This window comes from Macrotis lagotis, chromosome 4, assembly GCF_037893015.1.
Source record: "Macrotis lagotis isolate mMagLag1 chromosome 4, bilby.v1.9.chrom.fasta, whole genome shotgun sequence".
Classification (NCBI taxonomy): Eukaryota; Metazoa; Chordata; class Mammalia; order Peramelemorphia; family Peramelidae; genus Macrotis; species Macrotis lagotis.
Window position 1 is genome coordinate 126,515,680 of NC_133661.1, and position 6,000 is coordinate 126,521,679.

A 6,000-nucleotide genomic window follows, 5' to 3' on the forward strand; every position below is an offset into this window, starting at 1 on the left:
ATTGACCTTGTAATATCCTGAGGCTTGTTGCAGTCAGCATAGTAATATATGAAGATCCCTTACTTTCCATAGGGAATCCCCTCTTTCAAATAGACTCTGTATATGACATCCTCTGTGACAGTGGTGAATAAATTATAACACAGGTATAAGCATCATTGTCAACCTATCTGAATCCTTTTCCATACCATTTTCCTCAGTGTCTCTTGCACCTGGCTTAAAATCTTTCAGCTCCTATATCCTTGGTGACTTCAATATTCTGTACATTAACCTCACCTTCTATAACTTTCATATGCACTTTACTTCCTACCTTACTGTATTATAAAATGATTTCTTCTCCAAGATTCTGATAAACTCTGATACTGTCTCTCTCTGATCATAATCCTGCCTTCTACCTTTTCATATACTTCATTCCCCAGTCTTCTTTTCCTCCTCCCAATTCATTACTCCTTTTCTGGCTTTACTCAACTTATCTTCAGTTCTGATAGTATAGTCAGCTATTTCAACAATTCATTATTCTCACCCTTGAAACCCTTGCCTCCTTGTCTTCCTGTTCTTACTGCCATGCTAATCTCTAGCCCTCTGTTACCACTGTCATTTACCTACTTAGTTCTCATTCCTGAGTTGGTGAGCACTACTACAGTAAGTTCTAAGACTGCTGACTGGGTCTACTACAAATTCATAATCTCTAACCTGTGGTATCACCACTGTAAGGTAATCTTTTAATTTAGCTTTTATTGATTCCCTATTACATTTTTCACAGTAGTAATTCCAAACCTCTCATCAAGTCCCTAATTCCACTTTCAAGCCCTTCCTTCTAGCATATGACTTTGCATTCCTGAAATTAAGGATGCTTTGTCTCTTCTATTCCTTATCTTAAAACCATGTTTTACCCATCTTCCTTCCCTTTGATTTCAAGAGATGAGGTATATGTTCTTGGCAAGGTAACCTTTTCTGTTTATGCCCTTGATCTTATCCTTTCCTATTTTCTCTGGTTCATCAAAGCATCTGTCCCCCAAGCTTTGTTTTCAACCACCTTATTTTTCTATATATTTTTTTCAATTCAATTAATTCAGTAAGTACTAAGTAAATACTGGGAATGCAAAGACAAAAGTAAAAATGGTTTGTGCCCTTAAGGAGTTTGTGTTCTCTTGGGGAGGGAGGACTTAAGTAGCAGGGAAAAGATTTAATTTCATACAGGGAATATCCAGTAGGCCAGTTTACCTGGACAAAGAAAGTATGAAGGGGGAATGATGTTAAGCAGCTTTTCTTAATAATATATTTTGTTAACCTTCAAACAAATGATTACCAAATTTGTATATTCAATCTAATGTGCACTCAGAATTCAAATTCCTTATTTCTAATGGCCTATTAGACATCCCTGGATATCTTTAAAATTAACTTGTCAAAAGTTAAATTTGTTTTACAGTTACAACTTATTTCACTTGATAGTACCAGATATTCCTAATCATTCAGACTTGAAAGCTTAAAGCCAATTTTAACTTTTCCCTCTCCTTCACTACCTATATTCATTTGCTAAATTCTGTGGATTATACTTCCAAAATAAATTCTCATGTTTGTCCTTTCTTCTGCATTCACACTAGTACTACATCCCAGTCCAGGCCCTCATTTCCTTTTGTCTAAATTATTGAAATAATCTTCTAATAGTCCTTTTGCCTCGACTCTCTCCTTTCTTCCATCTGTTTTTCACATAATTGGCAAAAATAATCTTGGTAATGTACAGGTCTGACCACATCCTTTCCCTACCTGCTTAAAAATGTGCTGTAATGGAAAGAATTAACTCTGGATTTGGCATGAAAGAACCTGGGACCTTGGCTCAACCTTGCCATTTATGGTACCTATCTGACTTTGGGTAATTCCTTTAAGTTCTCTAGACCTCAATTGTCTCACAAAATGAGAGAGTTGGGCTAGATGACTTCAGAGGTTTGACTCCAAATCTATGATACACCAATGGCTTCTCATTGCCTAAAAGGATCAAAAGTGCACTCTTTAGTTTGACTTTTGAGGCCCTGTATAAAATGACTTCAACCTACCTTATTTGCCTCATTGCACACTTGCTATTGAGTTGTTTTTCAGTCATATCTGACTTTTCATGACCCCTTTTGGTGCTTTCTTGGCAAAGACCCTGGAGTGATGCCTTCTGAAGGATCTCCAGTGCTGGAGATCTCAGATGTCTTTTGAAGATCTCCAGTGTTTGAGCACTTAGCCATGATTCTTTATTTATAGGGCTTTTATTATTATGAAGTTTTTCCTTCTATTTCTGCTTCTCTGGAACTTGGTCTCTCATTGCTTCTAGTTCTGCCTTCTGATATCATGTAACCATTTGTCATCTGATCATAGATTTGGTAAGAAGGAACCTTCATTTAATTCAACGTCCCTAATTTTACAGATGAGGAAACATTCAGAAAGACTTGCCAAGATCATGCAAGTAGGAAACTGCGGAGTTGAGAACTGAATCCAGATCCTTTGATTGCAAATCTCTTTCTTCCTCATCATTCAAAAAAGAGGAGGGAAAAAAGCATTTTGGTTTTCTCCTTTGTCCCTTATTCCATTCTGCCTTGAAGCATACCTATCCATGTACATGCCGTATTCCTCTATTAAGTTGTTACCTTTACAGTGGCAGGGAATATGCCATTTTTCACCTACTTTGTAGTGCTACTTTACATGGGTTTCCCCAGTATTCTTTAATGATCTCAAGCTGCTACAATGTACTAAAACAACTTTTAATGGAGATGCTTTCATGGTGATATGGTATGATTGCCAATTATAGGGCATCACCATCTCTGAGGCATCAAAATTGCAGATGCAGATATGCGGACACAAATAGACTGGCATATCAATGCAATATGTGTTTATGTGTATATAAATACATGTATATACAGATAGGTGTGATGTATGCATGATATATATATATATATATATATATATACATATATACATAATATATTCTTTGTATACCTCAAAGGACTATGTAAATGTTTTATTATAGCTAGATATAAAACATGAGAGAGAGAAAGAACAGACAGCTTGGTGTAATGCATAGATAGCTGGTCTTGAAGGCAGAAACATTTTCTGTCTCTGATATACTGACTGTGACCCTGGGCAAGTCACAGTCTTTTAATGCTCTATCCAATTCACTAAGAATGCAAGTTAAAAAGAAGGTGCAGATCTGTATTGTTAGAGTTTCCTCAGCTCAAAGCTTCTTAGACTAATGAATTCACAGGCCTTGTTCCCATCATGTTATTATTTTATTATTAATTCCTATGATCTAAGTGCAAGAAGTGACATGTGATACACTGCAACCCTTTCCCCTCGGCTGTAACATTCCTTATTCCTTAAGTAGAGGTAGCTGCTTTGGATATTGAGAAAAATCAGGAAAAGGAACAGAATTTTTTTTACCCTGGGTAAGAACAACTAACAATTACATAATACTTGAAAGCTTTAGAAAGTGGCTTTCATACATTAGGTTATTGAGTCTTCACCACAACCCTGTGGTATTACAGGTTTTATCATTGTTCTTCATAAGGAAATGAAATATTGAGAGATTCAATGATTTGGTCAGGTCATGCAGGTAATAAATGTCTGAGGGTACAATTCAAAAACCAGGTCTTCCTGACTCCATTACTTTAACATGATTTCTTTTAGTCCTATAGTGAACCTAGGAAAGAAAAGACTGGAATAGATATTTGCATAGGAACTTAACTGTCCATTTTCTTCTTGGAATCTCGTCATGATAGAAAATCATCTTTGGCTGGTTCCTAATAGTTTTATTTTTTCTTAAGTTCTTTCATAAGTTCTGAGAGGAAGGATGATATAGTAGCTAATGACTCCTGAGACCTGGATTCAAACATTGCTTTGATACAATGCAAGTTACTCTCTGAATCTCATGTACCTCTGAAACTGGAAGTTTCAATATTAATAACTAGCAATAAATGCTTTAGTCAGCTAGGGGTCAGTATTGGCAGTTCAATCCCTGGTCCTTGTTATACCTGAGATAGTTCATATTTTCTAAAAACCCATACCTAAGAATGTTAGACAAGTGACTTCTCCATCTCTTTAACCAATCCTTGGTTGGTCTTTGAGATAATCTCTTTTCTCAGATCTGACTGGGTGGATAAGTTCCTCCTTCTCCTTAGATTTTCAAGAAAAAGACTTCATTAGTAATAAGAGACTAAAAAAGTATTACTTTGATGTTTCATTGCTATCCTGGAGATGACTATGTTTTTGAGGGCTTTTTGGGAAGGCATAAACTCAGGCTGGTGCTACCAGTGCATCAAGTGCCATCTCACTCATATGTATTTGACATATGAGGACCAATATAACTAGGAGAGGTAATATGATATGGTGAATTTGGTTCATAATAGCTAGACTGAATTCTTAGGTTTTTCTATTGTGTGATCCTGGCCAAATCACTTGAGTTCTTTCTCCTCATCTGTAAAATGAGGAGATTGGATTACATGGCCTCTGGGAACTCTTCTAGCTCTAAATTTATGATTCTGTGATCCTAAATTTGAAGAGATTTATCATTAGGTTAGCCCCAAGATGATTATCTTGGTTTTTTACAGCCTCTCTCAAAGACAATCTGCTAAGTCAGGGAGAATTTGCAGACGGTCAGAGATCCTTGAGTATGGAAGTAGAAGGGAGAAAAAGTAAAATAAAATGAATTACAGAGTAAAAATTTGGAAAGTTTTTGTCTTAAAGTACCCACCATCAATATCTAGGGCCAACTGGCCTCTAATGCCATCTGACTCTGTCTTTGCCATTTCATTATTCTGTTCTTCAGATTGGTATTCCTACAGCCTTTCCCCTTTTGCTCTGATTAGTTTTTGAGTTTGGCCTGACCATGTGAGATTATTTGCATCTACTATCCAGTTCTTAAAAACCATCTTTCTTTTCTGATTTCAAAACTTTTCTTTTGGACATTTCCCACCAAACTTTGGCTTGACTCTGGTCTTCTGAGTAAGAACAACTAAGGACAACTCAAAGGCTACTCTAAAAGGCTACTCTAAAATTTATATAATTTAATAGTAGTGGTAATGATAGCCATCAGTTATATAGTACTTTAAATTTATAAAGTGTTTTACCAGTTATATCATTTGAACTTCACAAGAACCCAGTGAAATGGGTGCCATTATTTTCTTCATTTTATAGAGGCACTGAGAAATTAAATTACTTGTTCAGGGTCACATAGCTAGTGAGTATCTGAGGCAGGATTCAAACTCAGGTCTAACCAAGTTCAGAGCTCTATCCATGACATCACAGTTTTCCAAACAGTTTAAATATACAGCAATAATAATATACAATTTCCACTAACATCTAGAGGAGGGTCATTTTATTATACCCCCCATCCCTTTGGTAGGAAACTCCCACTGATTCTGCTTACTGTAGCTTCCTATAAAAGATAATAAAAGAGTCTTCATTCATCATAGTGGGGAGGTGGGTGGGGAGAAGAGGACTACAGTTTGGGCAGCATGGAGAATACTAAGGTATATATTTCCAAATCTCCTGGGGGCCTTTTGAGCTGCTGGGTTCATATTGCAACTTTCTAATCACCTTGAAATTCCACTATAGTGTTTGTTCTTGTTTTCTAAAGCCTGGGTGGTTTGGAGTTGCTGAGCTACTAATAAATATATACATATATACACATACATATCTGAATAAACTTTTCTCTTTCAAATTTGTCATAGGAGCCCCAGGGCATCAAATAGGAGACTGTTTTAGGGGTTGGGGAGAAGATAAAGGAATAGGATTTTAAAGTGGAAAAAAATGCTGTAGGGAAGGAAGGCAAAGGTGTGTGTAGAATGGGGATTAGGATGTGTCTTTTCTTTGTTGAGAATAAACTCTCCACCACTTAGTCTGTTGGTTTCCTGCTTAGCCGGTGTTTGTGTTTCACAGTGCTTTCTCTCTGGGGCTTGTAGCAAGCCTAGAGTTGTGGGAGCCTGGCACAGGCAGAACCTGAGGCAATGAGATTTTTCAAAAATC